The sequence below is a fragment of the Equus quagga genome, chromosome 1 (genome assembly GCF_021613505.1).
Source record: "Equus quagga isolate Etosha38 chromosome 1, UCLA_HA_Equagga_1.0, whole genome shotgun sequence".
Classification (NCBI taxonomy): Eukaryota; Metazoa; Chordata; class Mammalia; order Perissodactyla; family Equidae; genus Equus; species Equus quagga.
Window position 1 is genome coordinate 70,601,381 of NC_060267.1, and position 12,040 is coordinate 70,613,420.

Here is a 12,040-nt window from a genome sequence, read left to right on the forward strand (position 1 = left end):
CATATTGTGTGAGATGGATTAGTGGTGGATTCTTCCCCTGTGGTTATGAGCAAGAAAGCGGGTGGAATACCAAGCAGATTTATTTACTTATTTAGATCCTGTCTTGTTCTAAAAAAAAAAAACCCAAACGTGTGCCAAAAGTGTTTGGGGTGCCAGATATGTAAGCTAACTACACAAAATGCAGAGTAGGGGTGGGAAGGGTGAATGGGTGGGGCAGTATATCTGATTGGATCACAAGATAATTTAGGGGTAATGCAGTGATTTCTTATAGCTGAAGGATGTTGAGGAAACAACAGTTGGGAGGAGGGTTTAACAGCCCAGTTTTGGAACTTCAGAAAACATACAGGAAGCTGTGGGGGGGTCTCCGCCCTGGCCATGCAACCAAAGCTGTAGAAGAAAGAGAGAGAGAAACAGAAAGCAAAGGAGAGAAAGAGAGAGACTGCAGGTGTGGCGGAGTGAGCAGAGGGATGGTTTCCAGTTTTGATCAGACTAAGGAACAGGAGTGTTTTGGTTACTCAGCTCACGTCAGGTGACTGCAGAATGAAGCGCTTAGGAGAGGAGGAAGTCTACAGATTCTGAGAGATGTAGGAGACCTTAGAGCTGCCCTCTGCCATCCCACTGTAATGCCCACATCCCTTCTGCAGCATCTCTAGCAACCTGCTATCCAGCACCAGCTTGAATACTTCCCAGGTCAGAGAACGGACTCTTCCCAAGGTCTACTATTAAGTTCTTGGGAGGAGCCAAAAGGACTGGAAAGAAAGCTCATGGGCCCTTTGGAACAAAGGCGTGGCTTTGAATCTTACTTCTCGCAATGCCAGTTGTGTTTTCCTGGGCAATCTTAGCTTCCTAGACCCACCTGTAAAATTGGAAAATGATGACTACCTCAACCGATTCCCTTGAGAGATTGATGGGAAAAGGTACACATATAAAATGCCTAATACGACATCTGACACATGGTAGGTACTTAATACATGGTTGTTTTATTCTTGTGATTTTCATTCTTTGATTGCAATTGTAATTTTGGCCTTTAGGACCATTTGTAACAAGTATGAATTTGGGGTCATTTTTAACGCAAGCGTTTAAAAGGACTCTTCAGGAAACCTGAAGATCTGACTGCCTGACCTGTCAACATGGTCTAATTATCAGATTCTCGAGAGAGTAAATGAGTAGTCTTTATTCATGAAGTCTGTAAGAAGACAACTGGGGCAGGAAAAGGAGAGGTAAGTCCTGAAACTAAAAGCCACCTTTATTGAGTTGTAGAATTTGGTGGCTTTTCTTTGCAAATTGGGAAAACACTGTGGCTCCTTACTGGTGTTCCTGTCCTAAAGGACTTCTGTTTAACAAAGGAGGCGTGTTACTGCAACTCTGGCTTGTCATGCGGTGAGCACACTGTCTCCCCAACTGTTGCTTAGTAGGTTAGAATGCAGGAGGAAGCCTCGTGGCAGTGGTGGTGGTGTTTTCCAGGAAAACTTTGAATCTCAGAGCGAAGGGCAGGGGGAGAGTACATGTGAAAGGATACCAAAAATGTCCCCTTTGCACCTTGAGATTACATTCTTTGGAAAAGATTGGTGGGGCCACTCTGTGGCCGAGTGGTTGAGTTCACGTGCTCCAGCTTCAGTGACCCAGGGTTTTGCTGGTTCAGATCCTGGATGCCGACCTAGCACCACTCATCAAGCCGTATAGCACAACTAGAAGGAACTACAAATAGCATATACAACTATGTACTGGGGAGCTTTGGGGAGAAGGAAAAACAAAGAAAAAAGATTGGCAATGGATATTAGCTCAGGTGTCAATCTTTTAAAAAAAAAAAGAAAAGATTGGTATATTGCAACAAAGGGCAAAGTATAGTTTGACGTAAATTGTAAGGTCTTTATTAACGTGATTTTCAATTAATTACTTTCATCTGAAATGGAAGCCACACCTGTGGAGCCATTTGGGTGAAGTCGATTCATCCAGACCCCATTTCCAGCAGAGACATTTCCTGGGACATTTCTCTCAATGTGTGACCTTCTTTTTCCTCTGTCTTCCTTCTTTGAAAGGTGGGTCTCAGTCCCAGGACAGGGGAGTCCCGCTGACCACTCACTGCATGGTCATCTTTCTCTGGATAGGCTGAGAAGAGTTCAGTTCAGTCAACTTCCTGAGTCCATGCTCTCTGCCAAGAGCCCTGCTGTGCACGGAAGAATCAGAAGTGAATTCAGTACCATTCTAGCCCTCGATCAGCTTGAAATCAAACATTTAGAAGATCCTATCAGCATGGTATTGAGCTAACCATGACCCTAAGCCTGAGGCCTGACCTTTCTGGGGATGATTGCAGATTCTTGGAAGCTGGACTAGGTTAGGACCTTGGGGAAGGTGGTTGCAAAAACGTGAGGTTATGATAGTTGAGTAACTCTGCATAACACAGTTAGTGTGCCTTTACGCAGGCACAGGATGATAATTTGTAATATATAAAAGTGAGATTTTTTTCCTTCTGAAGAAAGAACATAGTGACTATGAAAGTCCCGGGTGGCAACCATGTAGTGAGGCTACACAGAAGTCATTGGACCCGTGCTGTTTGTAATGTATATCAGTAGCCGATAGCAATAGGCCAGCAGTGACTCATTCAATTTGATGAAAAAAACTTAATTAGAAGGTAGGGAAAGCAGAAAGAAGGAATCGAATGAGCTATTCTCATGAATGAATAATTCTGAGGAAAGAATAATTAATAGTTTATTCATGCAATAAGTATTTTCTTGAATCCTTACCTACTATCAAATAACAATGCAGAGTTTTGGATGCCCAGGGATGACTGAGGAGGCCGCCCATGGGAAGACTATTTGCTAGGATGCTGAGCGGTGGATTCCTAGGAACGGCTGAGTCTAGGGGAGGGAAAAACAGCTGTGGGGCTAGACAGTAGCCTGTAAATCACGCCTCAAATGGTGTTTCAAACATGCATGTGAAATCCACTTGCACGTTTTAATAGGGAGAAGCTGTGCGGCTATTGGCTCTCAGTGGAGGTTTCCCACACTGTAGATGCCAGGACACTGAACACAAGAACCAAAAATGTGTTGCAAGCCTGGGGGGAGTGGAGATCCATAAAACTAGGGAAATCACCAGCGTGTCCTTGGCTTTCTGATCCCCTAGTGAGGGATGTGAGTAAAATGAGTTGACATGCTCACTGCTACTTGCAGTGGTCAGATGCTTGCAATCTTGAGAGCAAGCCAGTCTTCTCTGGCAGAAGGAAAACAGCCTGAAAAAGAAGGTTCTTCCGAAGCTGCTGTCGTTCCCAACCCAGAGGGAAGCCCGGCAAGGGAAGGAAGCCGGGAAGGCAAGAGTGGGAAGGTGAACAGGAGGGTTCAGCCCAGCTGCCTGGCCGCACACCTGTTCTGTTCATAAACAGAGCCGGGGCTCAGGGCTGTCAGTCTTGACATGTTTCTCCAGCACTTGAATCCTTTATATATTCTTCATGATCGGTTGTTGGAAAGAAAAACAATGGCTGTGTGGTATTGGTTTTGTGTATAGGATAATGGGAAATGACACGTAATTGCTGTTCTAAACAATGCATTAAGGGGAAATCATAAGGTTGTCAACAAAAGGAAGTGCTCTGCTGTGTTTGTGTTTACTGGGTTCCTTCTCCTGCCATATAAAATACAGGACTGAGTTGTATCAAGCTTTTTCCAAGGCTCGGCGTTCAGTACAGAAAAATAACACATACACACACATCTGTAAAATAACGGACTAGAACAGCATACTTTACTTATCAGATTTGTTTAGGTCTGAGAAGCTACACAATGCATGGGCAGTGGATATGTAATTTGAAATTCGGCTCTATTTTTTATAAGACATTCCATCTTTTTCCTCCCTTGACTTTCCCCCAAAGAATAGATTATTTTATTTCTTCTATCTATCCAGCTATGCTGTATGGAATTGTCTGCTTTAGGAAATAGCTACGGTGGTGTGCTTACAACAAAAATCAGACACAAAGACTAGGTGCACAATAGATACGGAGAAGGAGGATAACGTAGTTTCTTAGCCCATGCCCTAATAGAAACCCAAGGAAAATTCCAAGAATGATGCTCTTCCCTTTATAATATAGCTCTCGACACCATCCACCCCACAGAGAGGTTTTGGCTGTCGTGAATAAGTAGGAAAATGTTGTAAGGCACTTTGTGATTTTTTTTTTTAGTGAAGGGTTTTCTGTTACAACTTTTCAGTTGGCTTTTCTGTTCTAAACTCTCGAATAATACTTGATAAGCACTATTTTTATCAAGACACCTCTCACTGAAGAACCACAGGCACTTCTTATTGTCATATAAAAATCAAGGTCCCCTGCCTTGCATTCGAAGTTTGCCAATTAGTCACACTTTCCCCCTTCCAGCGTGGCCTCGCTAACAAATAGTAATGTTTCCAACCATCTCTGTACTTGCTACCCCTAGCATCTGACTTCTTCATTTCCACTCCCGTGCCTTTGAATAAGCTCTACTAGGAGCTTAGAAGGATCTCCTCCCTGTCTGCTTCTCTCTACGTGTCCCTGACTGTCACTTCCTCTAAAGACCGACTTTACTGGCCCCAACTCTACTGATGAATCTCTCATCGCTGGTCTTCCCAGTGCTCTATTTGTATTTGTGGATACGCTGTTGGTTCTGTCCCCTAATTTTCCAATGGGGGCCATTAGGTAGGTACTTAGTAAATACTGACTTCTTGTGTCTGACCAGTGATTTCTTGGAGGCACCATAATTTTCATATCAGTTAGTGGTACTGTGTCCTAACCCTCAGTACCACTAACTGAGCTAAATTGTACGAGGGTAAGTTTATTTCATTTCCATTTGAGAGGCAAGTTGAAAAGACAGACAATCCAAAGATGAAACCTTAGGGACTGCTCTAAGAGAAATTTTCTGATGCATCGTTCTGCCAAGAGGAAAAGATCTTCTTTGACAAAGAGCGTTCTAGACGTTGTCATTGTTCCCTGCAGAACGAGACCTTCAGTAGAGGTGGGAAACTGAAAGTTGAGACTGAGTGTAAGGCTTTTCAATCCTCAGAAGGAGACAGAAAGTGCAGTGGAGCTGGAGAGATGGCATTTCGGGTGTGGTCACCTGGTAGCAGAGCCCCTTTTTGTAGCAGGTGCACATAATCATTGATGCTGGAGTTGGCTAGTTTGTTCTCTGTGTGTTGTCACAAAACATACAGTGTTTGGTTACAGTTAAGTCCAGATTCAGAGAAGTTACATAGGAAAACTGACTAACAAAACTCATAGATTAATAAAAATTTTCTATTCTACCTGGAAATTTTACTCACCACGGCTTTAACATAAGAGACTCATTTTATGAGACTTGTACTAGGCAGTTCCTACAAACTATAAATCAAGGATTGGCAAACTTTTTCTGGAAAAGGCCAGATAGAAAATATTTTCAGCTTTGTGGGCCGTACAGTCTCTGACACAACTACTCAGCTGTGCCACTGTAATGTGGAAGCAGCCATAACAATATGTCAACAAATGGTCATGGCTGTGTTCCAATAAAACTTTATGTACAAAAACAGGGGAGGCCGGATGTAGCCCAGAGGCAGTATGTCACTGACTCCTGCTGGATAATTAGGGGGGAAAAATTACAGCAATACTCATGAAATTAATCCAGTCTTTAACAAATGTCATTATAGACCTTTACATTTAATGGAATATTCCTAGATGTCTCTTAAAATGGAATTTGACCTAAATATGTTCTTTGTTTCAGATATGAAATGTAAGGTATTAGAGTTTTAAAAATATTAGTGTGTGAATTACATGTAAGCTTAAAAGAAAATTAAGAATGGTATTGAGTCCAGCACCAAACCAGCAGCTCATTTAACCTTGACTGCCACAATACTTGACACTTAAAAATTAAGATCTGAGATGTCTGCTCTTCGAAGAGAAGCTTTTCAGATTTCTAAATAGGTCAGACATAAAATTCAACCTTTAAGAGGATCCAATTAGTTGCTAGGGCATCAGACCTTCCACACAGGTTCCAACTGCAATCAGATTTCTCTTGGAGTAAAAGAGTAAAAAGAGAAAAAGAGTAAAAAATTTAAAAATGACAATAATGCTATGGAGACTCTTGAGTGAATAATTGTGAAGTACAAAGATTTATATCACTTATAGCACATGGGCAACAAGGCATAATTTTAATGGCTTGACTTTAATTTTTAATAGGTTCTTCTGGTCTTGAAATTATCTGACCAGAGAATACTAACCTTCCGTTTTTGCCATCAGAATTTCTGCATTAAAATATGAGCCGGGGCTGGCTCAGTGGCGTAGCGGTTAAGTTCATGTGCTCTGCTTTGGCAGCCTGGGGTTTGCCGGTTCGGATCCTGGGTGTGGACCTACACACCACTCATCAAGCCATGCTGAGGCAGTGTCCCATATAGAAGAACTAGAAGGACCTACAACTGGGATATACAATATGTACTGGGGCTTCGGGGAGAAAAAAAGAAAAGAGGAAGATTGGCAACAGATGTTAGCTCAGGGCCAATCCTCCTCACCAAGAAAGCATACCTTAAAAAAAATATATGATCTGGAGTTTATTTGAATGCTTATTGTGAACAATGGCATTTCTATGATGAAGCTTTACAGGTCTGCAACTCCAGTGGTTCAACATGAAACAGTGACTCTGCGTCCTCTGTTATACACCCGGAAGTCGTCAGAGTTAATATATTAGAACTTGGCCTCAGAGGCCAATAGGAAACCTCCAAAATTGTCACCACTCTGAAGTCAAATATCATGTTATAGGCCCTTCCCAAGAAGCCCACCTGCCTGAGATTTCTGTGACTTTTTGAATTAGTGACGGTTTCATGAGCCAAGGGTTAAAAATCATTTCTACTGAGTGTAAGCTTTCCATGTCCTGGGAACTTAGTCAGCTAACCCATCTCCCTTTCCCCGTGCCAAGAAAAACATTTGTTCATCAGAAATATAAGCATCTACTAGCAAACTCACTCAGAGCTCGTTCCTAGCAGCGCCAGAGTTGGCTTCACAATTCCACATCTGACTTTTGCATCTCTTGGTGAACTGCTATCTTACCTTACATCCTCTAGAACCTCTGTTGTGGGAAGTGTCTAAAAGAAAGAAGAAATCTACTTTATTCATTGGCAGAAAATATATTCAATTGTTAGTCAAATCATCTAAAAAGAAGAATCTCTGTTCTTTTTTGAAAGAAAGAATTTTTCCTTGTCTTCTCCTTGCCCACCTCAAATTTTCTTTCCTTGGAAGTGGAGCTAGATATTTTAGCCCAATTAGGATTGAGAGAAAATCCTTCAAATTCTCTTGAGACTTTTTATGATTCATTGGTCCTTGCTCCTCCTTCAAATACTGTTCTGCATGAGAGGATTTTACACAAGCAGAAGGAAGGGCACTGGATTTAAGAGGGCTACCTGAGTGAGCCATGATTCAGCGGTAGAGATCCTGGGACAGCCTTGCTGGAGCAGAAAGTATGTCCTGGGCAAGAAGGGTATGTGAAAAAGAATTTTTATTTAAAGTGCAGAGATGAGAATATGATGCCAGAAATAACCTTTTAGAAACAACTCTTATTTATTTATTTATTTGGTGAGGAAGATTGTCACTGAGCTAACATCTGTGCCAGTCTTCCTCTATTTTGTATGTGGGACGCCACCACAGCATGGCTTGACAAGCAGTGCTAGGTCTGTGCCTGGGATCCAAACCCGTGAACCCCAGACCACCAAAGCAAAGCATGAAAACTTAACCACTATGCCACTGGGCCGGCCCCTTTTTTATTTATTTTTAGTAAATTGTATGAGTTTTGACGGTATGGCCCAGGAAGGCATGTCTAAAATATGTATACATTTTCTTGTTAACTCATTCATAATTCTAAGGCTGTGTTTACCAGTGCACTGCTCTCTGAGAAGTCATTCCAGGGGTAGCTTCTTCAGCTTCTTTAGGGACACAAAGTAATCTGAGATGACTCATGCAAGCCACTCTCCTTATGTCATCCTTTATTTTTGTGCACTGCGAGCCCTCCACCAAAGAGACCGTGATAGCCACAGTGAGCAACACAGAAGCTTCTAAACCCTTAATCTTGTCCTTGCTTTTTTAGCATTGCTGGTTATTTTTTCCCTCTTGACCAGTTGGAAAGCTGTCATCCATTCTGGTTTATTATAAGGGTTCTAGAAGTGTGTCTCTTTGTTTAATTCCTAAGTGATCAAATTAATCATTATTTTTATTTTTAAAATTCTGATGATTGCCTGAAATGTGTCATCAGAATTAATGTGCCTCATGAATCAGGGGTGCAGTTGTTAGCCTCATTGTCTAGAGAAGGAAACTCAGACCCCAAGGAGTGAAATGATGAGTCCAAAAGTCACAAAACGAGTTTGTGGTGGAACTTGTCTGAATCCAAAGCCTGGGACCTTAACCTTTGCAGCATCTCATTGAAGACTCAGAGCAGAAATACTATCCATAACTGACCCAGACGCTGAGGTACAACCTCTTATATGATGGGGGGCCCTGGAACCTTCCAAAGGAAACAAAAGACAAGTTTTTATTATTGATTGATATTTAGAGCTTAAGTCAATAGATACACAGATAGTGTTAAGTTGAAAGAGCAGAATATAATGAAGTGAGAAATAGTGCGTTTGGATTTTGATGGCTGTAGCCATGGAAAGAGAAGGAATTGATGAGTCCCACAGGGCTTCTTGGAAGAGGTGGGGCTCAGGCTGGGCCTTGAAGAGTGAGTAGGGTTTGTATAGGTAGAGGGAAGTCCATCCCAGGCAGGAGGAGTATGAGAAGTGAGCAAACGTACAGAAGAAGGGATCCTGGGACAGCAAGGGGAGCAGGCTGGCAAGAGTGGAGGGTATGAGGGAAGCTAGTGGGAGGACACTTGTTGAGGTGAGGAGAGTAGAGCCAGACTACAGGGGTACTTAATTCCAGGAAGAGGGCTTCAGATTTGTTAAGAAACGGGCCGAACAAAGAAGACCAGCAGCAAGGTCCCTGTTTTCTTTGGAAGTGGGAGGTCCTCTTGAACCGAAGTACATTAAGCTAGCATCTATAGGTCTTCAGGAATGAATGTGCCTTAAAAATACTCATGGCTGGGAGTTACCCCCTTTTAAGATGCCTGCATAGATTTTTCCTTCTGATTACAAAAGTAATACCTACTCATGATTTAAAGAACAGCATTATGGCAATACGTAACATAAAATGTGAGGGTCACTCGTCATGCCAGCCTCTCTGCACCCAGGATAATCTCTATTAATAGTTTGCTGTAGAATCATCTAGATATTTGTTCTGTGCAAAACAGGTTCTGTTCTGTTGTTTTAATTTTTTTTTCAAAACTGGGACCATAATATGCAAACTATTTTTTTTCATGTTTTTGCTTCACTTGAAAGATTCTATAACTATTTGCCTCGCTATAATTTTCAAACATGAGGGTCTGTCTCTTAAAACAAACAAACAAAAACGACTCCCCTTCAAATAACAAATATCGAGTACTTAGAGGCTTCAGGTATTTTGTGTGTGTATGTGATATATGTGTTTAAGATGGATTCTCAGAATCATGTAAGACCTTTGAGGTTTCACCTGTCAAAAATTCACTAGTTTATTTCATTTTAAGGCTCATTCCTAAAAAACTTACTTGAGTAAAATCTCTTTTCCTACTGCTTAAGACTTAGTACATTTGAAATATTGGCAAATGGTCCATAAGTTAAATGACCAAACCAAGATTACAGGCTGTCTAGACTATTCAGAGTAATGAGCTGCAAGTGAGATTTTGCAACGGGACCCATATAAAATATGTTGGGCAGCCTCTGACCCTTGTGTTCGCTTCCATTACTAGACTTGCCGAATAGTCTTATAATTGTCAGTTATCACGTCTGTCTCCCCAACTAAACTGTGTGCTCTCTGAGGTCAAGGACTGTTCAGAGCCCTAGTACTTGACAGGCCCTTCAATAAATACTTCTTGACTTGAATTAGGGCAGCAAAATCAACCACACACAAGGAGAACCGACAAAACCGTAGTTGACATGTGAAAAAGTCTGGGCATTTTAGAGACTGTGAGCTCCGCTGTGCCACACGATGTTTGGGAAAAGTCAGTGGAATTGGCCTGCATGTGTACCATGGTGTTGTGTCCTACACTGCTGCCCCTTGGTCGCGCCTCCCCACTCCAATTAAGTAACTGTGGCTTTCCCACAATGGCAACACCGTATCCCTTTCAACTTTCCACAACCAAAGTGACTGATCCCTTTCCTCCAAGCAGCCAAGAAGAGTGAGCACATTCTTCACTTTCTGCCTTTTCTTGAGAATACTGCTTCCTTCATTTAACAGTCACTTGTCAAATGCCTGCTGTCTTCTTATTTCCTTCTCCTTAGCTTCTGGAATGTTCTTTCACCTTCTTCAGTGAACTCAGTGCCAGGTTCCCAGCCTTCCTTTTTACTCCAACCATGACCATTATGCTCTGGAATTCCAATGCACTAGATCCAATGATGATGACCCAACAAATACTTGGTCTCTTCAGCTAAGGAGATTTGCCTCCTTCCTGACTGTTCTCCATCTGCCCATCTGTGGCTGGATTCACCGTAACCACTCCACCTCCAGCATCTCAAACTCATAAATTCTCTCTGAGCCCTACCCAACCCAGACCCTGTGTTGGCCATTTCAGAGGGACTTTCTCCAGCATCTTGTGTTTCTAATTCCCTTGTCCTCTGGTTTCCAACTTGCCAGACCCCAACCCTGAATAACCCTCACTCTGCGCATCCTCTGATTTTAGCCAGTCTTCTCAGCTCTGATCTCAAGCTTTTCCAATCGGTTTTCAAGGTTATCTTTGTTAACCAGAAATGCGATTTAGTTTTAAAAATAAACTTGAGTTTATTCAGATTTATCCCTCTTTAATGTCAATTTCCTTGTAAGTATTCCAAGGTACTTTCTTGAGTGAAAGCAACAGGAATGGAGTCACAACCAATGTGCTAGAAGTTGCAAATAGCTACAGTCCGTCTTGCCTGCCCCAAAGCTAATAGTGAGTAAGTGGAGTGAGCAGATATATAGTTAATAGCTGTGACAATCACAAATTATTGTACTTGTGAGTTGTGATTTTACTGTTACTCTGATTTTACAGTATTTTAAAATTTTGCCCATGGGTAAGTTTTTAATTAGGAATACAGAGAAGGCAAGATGAAGAATCCACGTCTACCTTGCACGCAAGCAAGAATAATGCCACCAACATATCTGTTAGAAGAAACAACAATTGTGAAAACTAAATCAAAGGCAGGCAGTAAAGTGGAAGTAAAATTCCCAACTAACACATTAAAATGGAGAAATTCTATATTGTTATATGTCAACAATAAAATAAGATCGTTTTTGCTAATTTATCTATAATATACTTTTGCACCTTGGTTATGTTACCTACATAATGGAAGACTGGAAAAAAAAAACTCTAAAAAATTAAGTTCAATGTTTAAATAAAAGATGAGAAAGATTAATTCTTTTCTAAGTTACTTTTCTCAATGGCTTTATTATTATGTGCCTCTATGAAAAGCTTACAAAGGTTTTGGGTACATTTCCCTGTATTTCTCTTCTTCTAATTTTCTGGGATATTATCACTGTATAACTAAGGAGGAATGTTGAGTACAGAGATATCTACCCATTATGTGTTGCCAGAACAGAAAGGATTTTGAGAGCTATCGGGTGAAGGGATGGTGGTTCTGTGCAAGTCAGGTGCAGGTTTAAGATTTTTTTTAATTAATTAATTTACTTTTTTTACCATTTTCTAAGTTGAGAGAAAGCAAAAACAATGTATGAGAAAGAAGCTTTGTAAACTATAACATACAGTCGTGTGCTGCATAACAACATTTCAGTCGACGACAGACCGCATATATATACACACACGACAGCGGTCCCATGAGATTAGTACCATATAGCCCAGATGTGTAGTAGGCTGTACCATCTAGGTTTGTGTAAATACACTCTATGATGTTGGCACAACGACAGAATCGCCTAATAGACGCATTTCTCAGAATGCATCCCCGTCGTTAAGCGACATATGACTGTACTGAGCAAATTGGTGCTTGTTTTTATATTAATCATCATAAGCCT

The 12,040-nt window shown here is 41.4% G+C and overlaps 1 protein-coding gene across 14 annotated transcripts in view; it reads left to right on the plus strand.

The window, feature by feature from the left end:
- Positions 1–12,040, plus strand: part of ZNF462 (zinc finger protein 462) — a 140,066-nt gene that overhangs the window by 76,621 nt on the left and 51,405 nt on the right. Inside the window, exons 8-9 of one of the 14 annotated variants that reach the window (XR_006885110.1) lie at positions 1,032–1,220; positions 2,040–2,247. The exons of 12 other annotated variants lie outside the window; for them this stretch is intronic. The gene's annotated coding sequence lies outside the window, so the exon portion shown is untranslated. Of the gene's footprint in view, positions 1–1,031; positions 1,221–2,039; positions 2,248–12,040 lie in introns of those variants that run through there. One more of the 14 variants, XR_006885111.1, reaches the window with a different exon arrangement.